We start from the raw sequence: 17,564 nt of genomic DNA on the forward strand, positions 1-17,564 counted from the left end.
AATTACTGGAGTAGAAAGATCTTTTACATCTAGGGATCTCTACTGTGTGGGGGTGGGATTTAGCTGGCTGTCGGGTTTGTCGAGGGTGTGTACGTCGTTGGGGCAGAAGTTGTGCGTCTGCGGTTCGTCAGATTATTCACCATTGAAATACTTGTAGAACAGGCAGAGGGATGCAACATTTCGTCGATGGGACAGAGGCTGAAGCTTAGATGCCAGTTCAGGGCCTATCAGATTGGCGACTTTTTTAACCTTGTCTAGGAGCGAGAGACTAGCAGCAGATACACCAGCCCAAATGTGACAATAATACTCCATACATGGGCGAATGGTGGCCTTATAGAGGTACAGGATACTTTCAGGTGTCAGTAGTTTTCTAGCACGGTAGAGAGAGCCTACCTTTTTCGCAGCGGCCCTGGCAATGTTTTCAATATAATTGTTCCAACTAATGTTTCCTGTGAACGTTAGGCCAAGTAGTTTGAAAAATGTACTCTCAGACAGGGAGTCACTGGCCATTGCTATTGGTGGCAGAGAAGGTTTCTTGTAATTATTGAAGGAAACCAGTTTAGTCTTGGCAGCATTGAATGTGACCATCCATTTATGTTCCCATTCCACTACAGATTGGAGGTCATCCTCTAGTGTTTTTGCCATTTCTTTAGATATATGTTCATTTGTTTTCCTCTCATGCCTGTTATAGAGCGTGGTGTCATCAGCATATATACCCATCTCAGAGGCAGTTTTGTCGGGGAGGTCATTAATAAATATTAGGAACAATAGAGGTCCAAGGATAGACCCCTGAGACACTCCCGCATTTATATCACACTGTTTAGATGTACAACCGTCGAGGACAACCTGGATTTTTCTCTTATCTAAGAAGGATTTAATTATGTTAAGTATTCTACCAGTGATACCGTATGATTTAATTTTCCTGAGGAGACCCTCATACCATACCCTGTCAAAGGCCTTAGATATATCTAGAGCTCTGCCCTCCCCCGCTTTGTCCAGTGAGTGGTATATACGTTCAGAGATTAGTGAGGATGTAAGCTGTGGAACGGGCTTGTCTAAATCCATATTGTTTGTCAGTCAGAAGTTTTGCATCTGTAAGGTGCCGGACTAGAGCATGGTTAATTATGGTCTCAAATATTTTGGCGAAAAGTGGGAGTAGGCTAATGGGGCGATAATTTGATGGGTCAGTTCTTTTGCCAGAATTCTTGAATACTGGTACCACAGAAGCAGTTTTCCAACAGCCCAGAAAGCATGATTTATTAAGGCATTTGTTGTAGAGTTTGGAGAGAACTAGAGCTACTTCGGCTGAGCACTTTTTAATAGTACAACTGGGATGAGATCAGGTCCACATGCTTTTGAAGTGTCAAGATTTTTTATGATAGCGTGTACCTGAGCAGGAGTGATTTTTAGATCGTCTAACATGGCGTCTGTCCGCAAAGGGAAATCAGACAGAGGGTGGTTAGAAGGGTCCAGTGTGGAGTTCGAGGCAAACCGACTGGCAAGCATATTAGCCTTGTCGGTTGCTGAGCAAACAACCTCGTTGGTTGTATTCTTAGTGTTAAGGATTGAACCCTTAATCTCCAGAACACTGTCACTGATTAATACATTCATTGCATTATGAGTTTAAGTTTGCAAAGATATACCTGAAAATGGCTCAAGTTTAATTGGCCAAAATGTGAGAATAACAATCAAGATGAAAACATCAGTACCAATAATCCAAATTGTCAATCTTAAAATTCTGTAACTTATTACTAACACTATTTTTTTTTGTTGATTGGTGCGCTGCAATCTCAGTTTTTTCATCTTTCTCAGCTTTTTATGCATTTTTGTCAGTTTATGGGATTTCTGTATTTAAAAAAAAATTTTTTTTTAAATAAATTGTAATTTGTGTCTGCAACAGAAACTATATATTAAATTGTATTCTCTTAATTTATTTTAAATTCGTTATAATAAAGTTCTAACAAAGGTTTGCTCTACATTGACTTAATTTTTTTATGTATATGTATAAGCATTTAAGATAAACCTTTTTTAATAGCGATTATGATTTTTTTTTTTTTTTTTTTTTTTTTAAATGAATGTCTTCGGTATGTGTATCTGTATCAACGTTTTTATTTTTGCCCTCTATATCTTTGAAATGAGAAAATAAATAAACATTGTAAAACTTGAAGATGAAACTGTTTTGTTTGGCTTCAGTGAACCTAACGAAAACTGATGATTTGTCCCTTCTTTTCTATTTCTTTATGGATTTTTTTTTTATTGTATATATGACTCGAATTGTACATCAAACTGTAATGAAGATTTGGTGTCTGTAATCGAAATTACATCACATTTCTGAAATATTTTTTTAAAATTCATCTAAGGTTTAAAAAAATTAAGTTAATAGAATTTTTTATTAACAAAAAATTGTAATTTTTGTTTGCTTAAGAACTATCCAGTTATATTAATTTATTTTGTGGCCGTATCAGTAGCATTAAAATAATTTTGAACGGTCTTAGTAAAGTTCCTATACAATTTAAAGAATACTCGTCCTAGCTAAAATTGTAAATTAAACTATAATGGAGATTTGGTGTCTGTCTATATTTGAAATTACATCAGATTTCTGAAATATTTTACAAATCCATCTCAATTTTTCAATTTTTTTTTCAAAATTGTGATATGATTTATGTATTTAATAAAAAAAAATTATTGTAATTTGTAACAGTGACTATCCACTTATATTATTTAATTTATGTTGCCGATATATAACATTGAAATAATTTTTAAATGTTTCAGTAAATTTCATATACAACTAAAATATACCCGTCCTATGATGGATAAAATTAATTTCCCCAGCTTTGCTAATGCAAAATGAATATTAACATCAATGTATATTAAACCTTATTTTAAGAATCCTTATTCCAATTTTGATCAAAATCCATTACATTATTTTTATTCTAGAAAATGTCTCAAATTTAAGGTTTCAGTTTAAGGGTCTCAAGAAGTTATAATTTAAGAAATCTTGCTTAATTGGTGCCTAATGAATATGGATCAAGTTTAAGGCAACTCTGAAAATGTTTCAAATAATATTTATAGTATACATCTTAAAAACCCTTTAAAATATTGCAAGGAAACTGAAATTTGGGTAATATTTATTAATTGATGTGTAATATTGTTAAAATTTAACACTAATCAGTTGCCCTACCAATTCCATAAATCTAATTAAACTAAATATAGCTCATATTACCTACAATTATGCTTGAATTATCAATTGTGTGTGTGCACACACATTTATTTATTTATTCATACACACATATATATATATATATATATATATATATATTACTCAGACATGTATATATAACTTTATATTAAGACTGGTAGGGAGACCAGATGTCGCCTAGGAATGAATGAAGATCAACATATATTTCACCCTCCAATTTTTTTATTGTGATTGAAATCAGTAAAATCGCCCAATTTTCAATCCTCCCTGCAGTTACATAGTCCACAATACATTGTAGTCTACATTGCACTGTTGAGAACATATTGTTTTTATAAAATTGTATTTATATAATGGCTTGAATTAAAGTTTAAAATGCAAATAACAGGTATCATGGTTAATCGTACTTTAAACAGAAACATTCATAATAAAACTTCTCAAATAAACTTGTGAGGTTAGGCTGTGTAAGGCGTTAACTTTAATCAAAATCGCCTGTTTTTTTATTTTTGTCTTTTTTTTTCATTGGATTTTTTTATTATCAATTATCGAAGACATTGATACAAAACATCTAAAAAACACTGCCACGTATATAAAATAAATTTGTGAGAATTCAAAAGGAGTGGCCCGGTTGTTTAAGAGTCCATAGAGAACGAACTGACATTCACACACTGTTCCGTTTATATAATAAAAAATATATGAATATAAAAAGGTTTTGCTAAAATTTATTTTTAAAATTGATCATTTCCTTTTTCATTCTTTTCAATTGTAGCTATTGCCACTGGATATTTTTTATTGCGTAAATAATCAGAATTGTACATCAAATTCTAATAGAAATTTGATATCTGTCTATAATCGAAATTATGTCACATTTGTAGTAGTTCAGAAATTCATATGAAATTTTTGAAAATTATTCAGATTTATGTATTTTTTTGTATAAAATAAAAAACCAAATCTTGAAATTTTTTTACAAGAACTATCCGCTTGGTATTATTAATTTATTCAAGTTTAATGCAGATCTGAAAAATTAATTTTTAAACTCTTTAAAGTACTGCAAAGAAACTTAAGATTGGAGAATGTTTTATAAATTGATTTTTACATAGGAGTCACCTCTTATCAAGGCCCAGAGGCCTCTCGAGAATAAAGTGTAATGGGTATACATTAGTCAATGGGATTATAGACTAGTAATCATAAGTAGTGAAAATTTTGTAAATTGGATTACTTAGGGGGACGGTTCATCAAGAACTTGTTTATGTTGGACTTGTAGATAATCAAATTGTAATCAGCTGGAAAGCAGGCAGACGGAAGACAGTTCCACAGGTGTGCAGTTCTAAGAAAGAAGCTTTGCTCATGGAATCTACATTTAGGTTTAGGCACAGATAAAGAGTGTGGGGAAACTATTGATAGTAGTTTCAGCTAAACGAGTGTTTTTTTTTTTTTATGAAAGTTTAGCCAAGGAGGATCGTAGATTGGAGCTCAGACGAGCACTTGCCATGAAAATAACGATAAAGCAGAAACAGGCTCGCAACATCTCTTCTGTGAGAAAGAGGTTACAAGGAAGAGAAAAGGACCCCCCCCCCCACTAGGCTAAGAAGTCTATTTTGAACTCTGTCAAGGTAGGATAAGCTTTCTAGCAGCTCCTGTCCAGATGTGGCAACAATACTTGGACGTACCTGGCTCTTATATAGGTAGAGAATTGCATCAGCAATGATATCTGCTGGAGCAGTAGAAGGATCCCACCATTTTTCTCCGATCTTGGCAACAGATTTGATGTATGCATTCCATTACAGATCAGGAGTAATGGTCAAACCCAGAAGCTTGTCCAAACAAGGAGCCTCCCCAATGAGAGGCATTCATTTCAATTGATGCCAGATGGGGATCAGAGCATTGATTATGTAAGGATAGAAGTTTGGTTTTAGCTGCATTAAAACCACTTCTTTCCCCATTGTACCATATGCTCAAGATCAGAGGAGAGAGAATCAGAGAGAACATCGTTATTTATGGCCTTTGATGTGCTACCATAGATGGTGGTGTCATCAGCATAAATGTCTATGAATGATCTTAGGGTGTGATTTGGGAGATCATTGATGTAGATCAGGAAGAGAGTTGGGCCCAGGATGGATCCCTGAAGGACTCCAGCATTAATAATGTGAGCTTCTGATTTCTGCCCATCAGCCACTACTCTTATGAACCTATTGGAGAGAAATGATTTAATAATTGAGATTGACTAACCTTAATGTAAACCCTCACCACTTCTGGTTTGGTGATGGATGCAACAGCAAAGGTGTCACTTTTTTTTTTTTTTCATGTTCTTTTCCTTTGTGGTACGGTTTCAAAAGCCTGCCTGCCTACAACCACTTTTTTTTTCTTTTCTCAAAACACACCTCCAAACACCCGGGCAACGGCAGGCACCCAGGCTAGTTCTTTATAAATCTTGGTTTCGGTTTCGATTTTAGCTAATGACACCTTAGTAATCTATTTTTTTTTATAAATAATTTTATCAAGAATTCTTCATAAGTTTTGGTTTCGGTTTCGATTATTGCTGAAGGAACTAAAGTTTGGAATTCGATTTCGATTCAAGCTGATGAACCCAAGTCATATAGATATATTTTTTATTTTTGAAATCGCAACTTGATAATATATAAAAATCTATAGGACATTAACTCTATAATAATATATACGAAATCTGAAAGAATTAAAATATTATCTTTTAAGTATATTCTACGACCTGGCTATGCCGGGCATCCTTGCTAGCTTGGATAAATACTTTTGCAGTTTTAACAAAAGAGCTACAATAATATCAGAGCGTCTCCATTTACGCTGAATATCTACAGATTGCCAACATCAATATATTACATACTAGCGGGGATACTCGGTCTTGCCCGGGTGTGGTAAATCAAAACAAAATGTAAAATAAAGAATAAACGAACGAAAAACAATGGCATAAATAACCCTGTTTAAATGTTCAAACTTAAAAATATGGGGGAAAAAAATATATATCTAATATCTCTGCTCGAACATGCAATCTTAAGATAACGACACTGCCACTATAATGACTGGTCTATGATCGCGTGATCGAAGTTAGGTCGTTTTTTTTATATTCAAACTAATTCAAGAAAGAATCTTTTTTTGCGCATGCGTGTTTCCTAAATCGTCATGAAGGAACAATCTTTTGCTACCCCTCCCTGTATAAAAGTTCCCAGTTGAGAGTGAAGGAATTAATGTTTTTAACAATTTTTTGATATTTGTCGTCCGAAGGGTCGAGCTTCAAAACGATACTGATTTTGTGAAAATCCGTCACCTTTGTGGAAAGTTTTAGGCAGACATACATACATATATGCATACATACATTTAAACAGATTTTTGCCCTTTATATATTACATATAAATCAGTCCCCTATGGAATTTCCACAGGTCCTGCGAGTTAACTATTGTTAAAATTTTACATTAATTTCCACCTTTGCATAAATCTAAATTAAACTAAGTATAACTCATATTACCCACAATTATGCTCAACATCTGTTCAAATTGATTATGATCAGTTCACTAGTATGAGCTTATCGGTTGTGTGTCTGTGTGTGCACATATATATATTAGCAAAGATACGCACATTGTTGCTGTATACTCAGCTACCTGAACATTAATAATTTTTTAGTAATTGCTTAATAGTTTGTTTTTTTTATAAAAACAGAAAAGTAATCAACAACCTCAGTAAAAAAAAAAAATAAATAAAAATAAATAAATATATAACCTTGGCGACATGCAATATGATTTTTGTCCTGCTAGATCTACAACAGATGTACTAAAAGTTATATCTCCTAGGATTAGCGAATCTCTCGATGTAGGCTTCCTTTTCAGAGTAATTGCTCTTGATATATCAACGGTCTTTGATAGGGTATGGCATAAAGGTCTACTCCACACGGTAGTTAACTATTATGACGGTCATTTATCAATGATACTAGAACTGCTTCACATCTGAATGAGGAAAGATACTTCGTGGGTGTAGGGTACTGGACAATTAAGGGCCTTTGAAGAAACAAAGATGCTGTGTTCTGCATCCCTTTTAACTCCCAGTGTTTCATTTGGTAAAGCCAGACACAAGGTTCTGAACATGAAAAATAAAATGGAAAGAGGGAGCAAAGTAATGGTACCACTTCATGAATTTAAAGTAGCCGATCATGTACTCTTATGGATCTGCTCAACGATGGATTGAAGGTACCATTACCAGACAGTTAAGAGCAGTGAATTTTGAAGTGGAGGAATGGCAAGGAGACATGCAGACCAGTTTCTGAAATTCCCATCAATGTTAGCAGAGGAATTGATGCCTGAAATATAGGCAGATAACGCTGCAGAGAATATTGAGAATTCTGGTACACCTGAAATTCCTGAGGAAAGTTTAGTACCTGAGAGCAGACATATGGATGAAGCTGCAGGGGCTTCAACAGTGGTGGAAAAACCAACAACATTACCCACTCGCAGGTCAGGGTCTATTCGGAGACCAACCATAAAATTGAAGGATTATATTGTGATTCCAAGTAAGATTGAAAAGTAATATATTAGGCAGAGTTACTTCCCTTACACCACTAATTCTAATGGGACTAATTGTGGCCCTTTATAACCAGAAGGCGTAGCTGTTTTCCCGGTGTATTGAGTATAAAAAGAGTGTGTAGGAGCGGCCATTTTGGTGTCGTCTTAACCAGTGGTTTTCTCACGTCAATTTCATTATGGTTTCATTCTAAACACACGGGACTAAATTAACATGGTAACAAAACAAGCAGTGGTTAAGTTAACCACTGCTTGTTTTGTTACCATGTTAATTTAGTCCCGTGGTGTGTTTAGAATGAAACCATAATGAAATTGACGTGAGAAAACTAAATTGAAACAATGTTAGAAAACAGTACTGCATGCCTGTGGAACTCTGTTCCGTCTGCCTGCTTCCCACCTGACTACAACTTGGATGTCTTCAAGTCCAACGTTAACAAATTCTTAATGAACCGCCCCCTTAAGTAAACACTTCATCAAATCTCCACACTAACGTAATGTACTTGCAATAACCCTTATCCCTGAGTGGCTTCCGGGCCTTGATAAGTGGTGACCACTGTGTAAAAAAAAAAAAAAAATTTATTAAATGATTTTTTATTGTGCATGTTGCAATTTTTGATTCTTTGTTTATCAATGATTTAATGAGATCTACTGAATTTTTCTAATTTTAAAATAAAGTAAGATACTTTAAATTTTCAATAGCCCATCAAATTGCTTTATTTAAATATGACTTTAACTTTTCAAAAATATTTTTACAATAATTATATTTTTTATAATAATAATTATTAAATAATTAATAATTAAACAATTAAATTCTTTTACAATAATTTAAATTTTTAAAAATTATTTTGCAATAATTATGTCAATTTCAATAGCCAGTCCAATTACATTCTTACAGACGGTGTACCTCCAAATATGTCCTAGTATTTTTCTCATACTTTTGTTCATCTAAACTGCAAGAGTGTCACTAGTTTAATTTCTTTGCCACAAATATAACTTTTATAGCCACATTTTATCATTTACATTAATTATCAACATACGAGGGGTGTGCAATAAGTAATGTCCCTGACCCACTTCCAGTTGTCTGATCTAGCTGAAATTTTGCATGTGCAATGATTTATATCTCTACGGGTTATGTGGCAAATAACAGCTCTGAACTAATTGTGGTTTCTTACAGGTGTTTGAACTGAGTCAGATGTGAAATGGAGCCTGTTGAATGTCGAGCAGTGGTCCGTTTTTTGTATTTGAAAGGACGCACACCACAGGAGACTTTTGATGAAATGAAAGAAACTTATGGTGATAATGCTCTATCATATGACCTTGTAAAACGCTGACATCATGAATTCAAACATGGCCGAAAGTCTGTGGAAACAGCTCCCAAACCTGGTCTTCCCCCCATCCCCCCCCCCCGTTCTGCCATTGATGAGGCATCTGTCCGTCAAGTTAAGGCTGCCATTTTGGAAGATCGGCGCATTACTATTCGCCAAATAGCCCAAGATGTCAAGATTAGTACAGAGTCTGTGGAAACTATCATTCATGACCATTTGCATATGTATAAGGTGTCTGCCAGATGGATTCCCAGGTTGCTCACACCATTCCAGAGGCGAGAACGTGTCGAGTGCTCGAGGATGAATTTGGAGATGTGCTAAGAAGATGAGTCAAATTTTTTCAAAAGACTGATTACACAGGATGAAACCTGGGTCAATCACTATGATCCAGAGACCAAAGCCCAGTCAATGCAGTGGAAGCACTTGGACTCACCACCTCCAAAGAAGGAAGAGTGCAGCCCTCCGCTGGCAGGTCATGCTCACAGTCTTCTGGGACCAGGACAGAGTAGTGATGACAGATTTCCTGGCAAAGGGTACCACAATTACAGTAGCCTATTATGCTTCACATTTGAGGAACATAAGGAAAGCTATCAAAATCAAGAGGCAGGGCAAAATCAGCAAAGGTACCCTCCTCCTGCAGGACAACGCTCCAGTCCACAACTCGCATGTTGCCAGATCAGAAGCATGGGCGTGTGGTTATGAAATCCTCCCCCATCCTCCCTACTCTTCTGACCTTGCACCAGCCATGAAGTTGTTTTTGAAAGGAAAGCATTTCCCAGATGATGCAGCCTTGATTTCTGAAGTCACGTCGTGGTTGGAGGACCAACCAAGGGTGTTCTACAAAAACGGTCTCCAGAGCTGCATCAAACAATGGGAGAAATGCATAACTCTGGCTGATTCCTATGTAGAGAAAGACTAATAACTGTGCCAAGTTTCGTTGCTCTACTATTATGGGAAGTGGGTCAGGGGCATTACTTATTGCACACCCCTCGTAGTTTGCCTAAAATAAATGCACTAATAAGGCCAACAGACATGCTACATTATCAATAACTTCAATGACGATGACGTTCGGTACACAGGACAACATTTCTTTTTATGTTGCCTTTCCCCCGGGAAAACCTGTTGCAACTTCTGAAGTCCACATTGTCATAAGCATCCTAACAGTTGAAATTAGTTTACCAATCGGCAGTTCTTTCACATTCGGTAACCGCTGTAGTGCAGCGAAAATATTTTCCAGGAAACCATTAATAAAAGCGAGTTTCACAACCTGCTCTCCTTCTGTTCACTTAAATCCTTCTAACTTTGCTAATCTTTGTACATTAGTTGCATAGATCGACTGTGTCACCAGTCCAGTACTTAATAAAGTAGTTATTTACATTTTCTCTCTTTATCATTTTTTGTGTGTGATATAACAAGATCAAATGCTGTAGACAAAATAGGTGTCAAACAATGACAATGATGAATGATGTTTTCGAGCAAGAAAAAACTTTAGTGTTTTAGATTAGTCTCTCGAGGGAAGCCATGTGAACAAATCATTGCCAATAATGTAGACATAATCTAAACAAAATATAATCTCGGTCTCTGTGCATGGCACTCATTTCAAGTTCAAAAGTTAAGATATATCTAGTTATTTACTTGTTTAACTTAACTTTAGTTTCTCTCTCCTAAATCCAATTTTTCCAAATAAAACCTTGAAAAAAATCTTAGTGAGCATCTCCATGTATTATTTTCTTCATGAAAAGAGGTAAAAAGTGTATAAAAGTGTAGCACATATAAAAATCCGCATGTATGTGCAAAGATTTTCTTTATTTGCTGTTGAAAATATTGCAGGAGGTTGTTACAGAACAATAAAAAAAGAAATTAAAAAAAAAAAAAACACCTCCCCCAACCCTAATCTAGCTCAATTAGTTTTCTGTTTTCATCTATAATACTAATCTAATGAAAGCCCTTCATCAAAAATAACGTGGAAATAAAAAAGAAATTATGCTTTGCCAGTGTTTGCACTAACATTCATATAAAAATCACAGCATTACATCAGTACTTAAATTTTTCATTTATTTATGATGAACTAAAAAAATGACTACCTCATTTTTATTTTTTTAATTTACTGTAGATTTTTTTACTGAATTTATTTCAGACAGGCGTTTTTTTTTTTTTTTAAGTAAATAATCTCAAACAAGCTATTAAGCTACTTGATGAAGGAGTTAAAAAAATATATCTTCCTGCTATAATTTTATATTTGACTTTTACATGCCATGAAGTATATATTATATTCATTTATACAATAGTATACAAATAAATACACATTGGACTTTATTATAGTGGAACATGTGAGGTAATTAAGGTTTGTTTCCCTATATGCTTTAATCACAACACAAAAATACATGCTAAATTATTTTTGCAATGTAATATTAAAATAATTCTGGAAATCTTTGCTAAATATAAATTCATCTCAACTGGAAATAGCTAAAATTGTCATGAAAGGAATTCGGGCGGTCATGCTTTAGATAAGAACAATTTTATTTTAGTCAGACGCAGATGGTTTCTATTTTGCAATATCATTTTCATATTTTGTGTAGAAACTAAATTTAGAACTTTTTCATGATATTAGCATACAAAAGAAATAATGAGTCTGTTGACATTTTAAAAATTGGCTGCTGATGTAAGAGGAGACAACTCTTGAGATAGTATTTGTTTTGTTTTTTTTTGTTTTTTTTTGTTTAATGTGTGCTTTGCAGCAATTAAAAAACGACAGAACTGAAAAGGATTTGTAAAGAATTTATTTGATTTGATTGAATGAAAATGGTTGTTGTTTTTTTTTTTTGGGGGGGGGGGCTTTGGTGCTTTGGTTTGAAATAAAAAAAGTTTAATTTGTTTTTTATTTGTTCTTGTTGAAAAGATTGTAAATTAGTGTTTGTTGTTGGCATGTAAACGACCTTGACATTGAATATTAGGGTAAAATGTAAGTTTTGTTAAGAATGGAGATATTTTGTGTAAATGCTGGTCAATTTAAATGATAGTGAATTGTTTGTTATGAATTGTTGTGTTTGGTGAATGTAAGAGTTGTGATACACTAAAGCTGTCGATATTTTTGTAGGTATTTAGTTGGTTGGAAACGTATGTTGGTGATGAGCATAAGTGTGTGATGTAAAATGTTTTAGCCCCCCCCCCCTTAAAAGTCATGCACTGGAGTAACGGTGATCATGTAGGCCGTTCTCCCAGAGTGAGACCCTTCCATTGCAGTCTTTTTGGTTGACCTTTGCGATCGTGCCAAATATGGATGACTCAGGTGCACTATTTCTAAGTGTGGGGCCTGTGTACGTGCTCACCCCAGTAATTTAATCAAAATTAGAATGTTCTTCCCTACTTGCTCTGAGCAAATAATACACCTCTCTTATCAGTGTTTTTCCCAGCTACTAGCTCTGTTTCCCAAACCCGGAAGCTTCCCATTTTGCTAGGAGACTGAATTTGTCAAGTTGATTCATGCATGGTATTTGACAGAAGGTGGATACATGTAGCAAGTCTGTGAGTACGAAAAGCAGCCAAATTTGAATACATGCTCCCCGCCTAGGTGTGGAACGTAAAATTCTGTCAAGTGTAACCTTATCTTTAGCTTCTTAGCTAACCGAGTGAGTGCTCCATTCCTCCTTGACTAGGAAGCCTCCAAAATCCCCACCCCCTCCTAATTGAAAATTTTCTTTTAATCCCTCCCTCTAAATTTTCCCCATCTTGAAGAGAAAGAAATAAATCACTAACACCTTCCCCCTCACCCACCAATTTCTCTTTTCTCCATTTCGTCCCATCTAGAGGGCATCCCCACTTAGAGACTGTCCTGCAGGAGCTTAGGTTCCTTTACAAACCGAAGTGGAACGGGTGGTCTATCAACTAGATGGAGTTGAGAGAGCCCTACTAATCAATTTTGTATTTTTTCTTCCACCGCCCTCGACACAAATGAATTGTTGTATCATTATTGTATCTTTTTTGTTTTTACATGTTCATAAAAAATGTTTTTATAGAGTATCGATTTACAGTACGGTGGAGAGGTACATCTGAAGACTTATTGTATTCCATTTTTTCTAAACTGATACAACTGTGTGGTCGGAGGATCCCAGGGGAGATAGAACGGAACATGAACATAGCTCAAGGGAAGTGGAGAGAAAAAGATCTAGAAGGCTTGCATACTGACCGGTAGTATCGGGCACACAGGTGGGTTCGTGAACAATCTGAGTGAGGTCATAGGCAATGGCAAAATCATGACAGAACCTCCCCCTCATCATCTGTCTTATTTGAGTGAGTCAACCATTCCACATTATGGACATTGAAGTCACCGAAAATGTGAATGTTAGCCGAAGGATGAGCAGACAGGATGAGGTCAATTTTCTCAGATATACTCTTAAAGACAGTAACGCTGCTGTTGTGGGGGCGATAGGGCAAATATAAATGTGATGGTGTAAGCAAGTGCAACCCGGAAGCACATATAAGGTAAATTAGGGTCTTCTCTGAAGATATCTCTACCACATGGAAAGCCATCTTTAATGTAAGTGCATATTCCATGTCCATGGCGATCTTGGGGGGTCAGATTTAGATGTTTAGTTAGAGCATCCTTTTATTATGAACTCATGTAGGGAAGTGGTCGGCCCTATGCCAGTCTTGCTTAGAAAGAGTAAGTCCGGTTTTGTCTCCTGTAATTGGGTTTCAAACTCTGGAAGGTTGGAACCTAGACCCCTGATGTTGGCGAAGGATACATGGTAGTCGTGGTCTACATTGGAGGATGGGGTTCTAGGTTTATTTGTGTTTTTTTTTTTTTTTTTTTCTGAGATATTCTCGGCATTTGGTTTGGACCGGGTCTCCAACTCGAAAAGAATAGGTCAGAGGTAAAGTCAAAGGTCAAAACCCTGGTCGACTCGTGGGTTCGGAGGAAACTATCCTTGAAGGGCAGAGCAAAGGCATGCACCACCTACGTCTTTCCGCTCATCCTTTAACGACTGGCTGTACTTCCCCTGCCTGAAAACTGTCTAAAATCCCTACAGAGCAAGTTGTCCTTGATTCTTTGGAACAAAGGGAAACATTGAGGCTGGTCTTCCTGAGCTCAACCTTAACAGAAGAGTCTGCGTGGACCCCACGGTTGAGGCCATTTTTCCCAACCTCATTCTCAATCACAAGGTCAAGGCGTGTCCAAAGCTGTGGAGTGAAATGCAGTTCTCGAGAGAGTGTAGGGCTGTGCTAAAGAACCTCCCAAGGTCAAGCGACCTTTTACGGAACTCTATGAGGGGGTGCCGCCAATGACCCACTCGGGCATTTGGGGTTGTCGAAAGCTCAATCAGTTTTCTGTCTTCATCTATTATACTAACCAAATGAAAGCCTTCCATCAAAAATGATGTGGAAATAAAAAAAGAAATTAAGCTTTGCCAGTGTTTGCACTAACATTCATTTAAAATCACAGCAGTATTTTAGTTTTTACTTTATTTATGATGAAAATAAAATGGCCATTTCATTTTTATTTTTTAATTTAGAGTAGATTTGTTTTTTGTTACTGAATTCATTTTAGACATTTTGTTAAGGAATTAATCCCAAACAAGGCATTAAGCCACTTGACGAAAGGAGATAAAAAATAAAAAAAAATCTTGCTATAATTTCATATTTGACTTTCACATACTGTGACATATAAATGTTTATTTATATAAAATACACATTGGCCTTTATTATAGTGGAGAATGTGGATTAATCAAGGTTTGTTTCTCTATATACTTTAATCACACCACGAAAATACATGCTAAAATAATTTTGCAATATAATATTAAAATGTCTGGAAATCTTTGCTAAATATAAATTCTTCTAAACTAGAAATACTTAAAATTGACATGAAAGGAATTCGGGTGGGTCATGGTTTAGATAAGAACAATTTCATTTTAGTCAGAGGCAGATGGTTTTTATTTTGCAAATTAAATCATTTTTCATATTTTGTGTAGATACTAATATATCTTTTTGCTAAGTATTCTTTATTAAAAAAACAAAAAAACAATAAACAATAAATAAAAAAATTGTCTGCCAACAAATTAGATTTTGCAAGAATCAGAGTCATGCTACACTATTGATAACCCCCAACGTGAGGTAGACACAACATTTCTTTTGATGTTGCCTTTTCCCCTTGGAAAACCTGTCAGAACCAATGAACTACCAAATAGTAGGAAATTGCCTTTAATAAGTTCAATTCATATTAATTTAGAACTATTTCGAAGATTAACATAGAAAAGTAAATAAAAAAATGAGTGTTGATATTTAAAAAAAAAAAAAAAAAAAATGGTGGCTGATGTAAGAAGAGATAATTCTTCAGATGGTATCTTTTTGTTTAATGTTTTCAAGTAATTAAAGAAAGACACTGGAAAGGATTTATAAAAATAAGTTTTTGATTTGATTGAATGAAAATGTGTTTTTTTTTGTTTTTTTGTTTTTTTGGAGGTGGGGGGTTGCACTTTGGTTTGAAATCGAAAAAGTTTCATTTTTTTTTATTTATTCTTGTTGAAAAGATTCGACCACTAACAGGAGCGACTCTTCGTTACATGTTGCCTGCTCGAGGGTCCAGCACGAAAGAGAAAAGAAAGAAACAGGAAGTCTCCGAGTTAAAGTGCGACAATCGAATTAGCCTGGGAATTTCCATTCCCACAAATTTATCATTGTCGGAGGTGGCATATTTCTGTACAGTATCTTAATAGATGTTCATGTTGGGTGTATCTGTGTCATACAAAATGGTTAAGAAGAGTGAGTTGTTGCTGTGAATGTCTTCCAACAAAAGAACAGAAACTGAAGATCAGTCGAGCTGCTTCTGTGGAAATAATTGTGGAGTAGAGAAAGATTAGCAACATTTCTTCTGTGAGAAAAGGAATGAAGAGAAGTCATCCAAATTAGTTTTTGTGAGAATCAGAATTTTAATCAGAGGAAAAAAATAAATTAGACAAGCAACACCAGGGTGTTTTATTTTATTATATTTGGTAATTTATAGTTTTTTAAGTGTATCTGCATCAAAAAGTCAAGAAACGTTTTCACATCTGATTTATGTTGTAATCAGTCTAATCTTCCTCAGTCTAAAACCATGGAAAATTATTAGATGTAGATTTTCCTTTACTGGTTAATTTGGGAGCATTAAAAACGAATCCCAGACTTACTGGTAAAGGAAGGTCTAATAAATGTTAACAAAATTAGAAAATAAAAAATATGGATTGTTGTTTAGAACCGATTGTAACCACAAAAAGAAATCTGTGAGTGTGGAGTCTATAATCTAATATATAAAAGCTATATGGCTGTCTGTCTCCATATGTTCAAAATCTATCTCTCTGAAACTAAAAGTCGCAGAGTGGCACTACGGTCTAAAATGGTTGGATTTTTTTTATGGACCATTCTTTTATGGGTCTTTAGCTGGTTAAAATAGTTTTTAAGGGGTCAAAAATGGGTCAAAATTGAAAAAAAAAAAACGTTATATATTTTGTACATTCATCTTAGTTTATTTTTAATTTTTAATCAGTTCATATGTGTGTCACGTTGGTACAGTGGTAACGTCACCAGCTTTGAATGCTACAATTTTACTTTCAGTTTCGATTCTTGCTTATGGCAAAAATAATTATTCTGTGAAAAGTAACAATGTTGCGTTTGTGTAGAAAAGAAACTTCTAAATGCACTTTCTACTTAAAATGTTTTTCGGCTGGCTTGATTTTCAAGTTCTGGGTGATTGTAGTGATTTAAACCCCAAGTCCAGAGTTTGTTTCTTAACATGAATTCGTTGAGTGAACAGAATGGAGTCTTCAAAGCTTGTTACGCTTCATTTTTTTATTGAGAATCAGACAGAATGACTCCATCTTTTTTCTAATCGAATTTAATTAACAATTATTACATCATAAGTTTTTGGTCGTTTTTTTTCCCCCCCAATCTGTGGGGATTCCCCTTCCTTTCCTTTCACTTATTTTGTTTCAATTTGAAGGGTCTCAAAGCTCATCATCACATGAACGTATTTTTCAAAAGTGGAATTTATTTTACTTTTCCCAAAGTCTGAGATGTCCGTCATCATGGCCCATTTTCCTTAGATGATGCACACTGTGTGCCATCAAAATTTCATGTTCACACAAGCAGAAAAAGAATTCTTTTCTTTTACACCAGATTTTCTAATTAAATTGTAAATTTTTTCTTCCTTTTCAGAAATAACAGGTTTCACATCAACTTTTTTCAATCCGACAATGTTGTCACACAAAGTAACTTTGTGTTTTATTTTGTCAAATTTTCAAAGTTAAACCCAATCCGCATGAACTCTCGATACTTGATTCGAAATGATGGAAGGAAAAAAATAGACTATAGCATTGGTACAAATATATTTTATTTTTCTTCAGTTTTTTTTTTTTTTTTTTTTTTTTTTTTAAATACCTAATCCATATTTGATAAGGATTTGAGTCAGTTAACGTACTTCCTGACTTACACCATGGCTGCTCCCGGAAGCGATGACAAAGCAAATCAGTT

At 34.9% G+C, this 17,564-nt stretch overlaps 1 non-coding gene across 1 annotated transcript; it reads left to right on the plus strand.

Moving 5' to 3' along the window:
- Positions 1–12,237: 12,237 nt before the first annotated feature.
- Positions 12,238–12,396, plus strand: LOC145284014 (U1 spliceosomal RNA). Its single transcript, XR_013868776.1, has one exon. It is a non-coding gene; the product is annotated as a U1 spliceosomal RNA (small nuclear RNA).
- Positions 12,397–17,564: the final 5,168 nt, after the last annotated feature.

This window comes from Euprymna scolopes, chromosome 1 (genome assembly GCF_053919585.1).
Source record: "Euprymna scolopes isolate OS-2025 chromosome 1, ASM5391958v1, whole genome shotgun sequence".
Lineage (NCBI taxonomy): Eukaryota > Metazoa > Mollusca > Cephalopoda > Sepiida > Sepiolidae > Euprymna > Euprymna scolopes.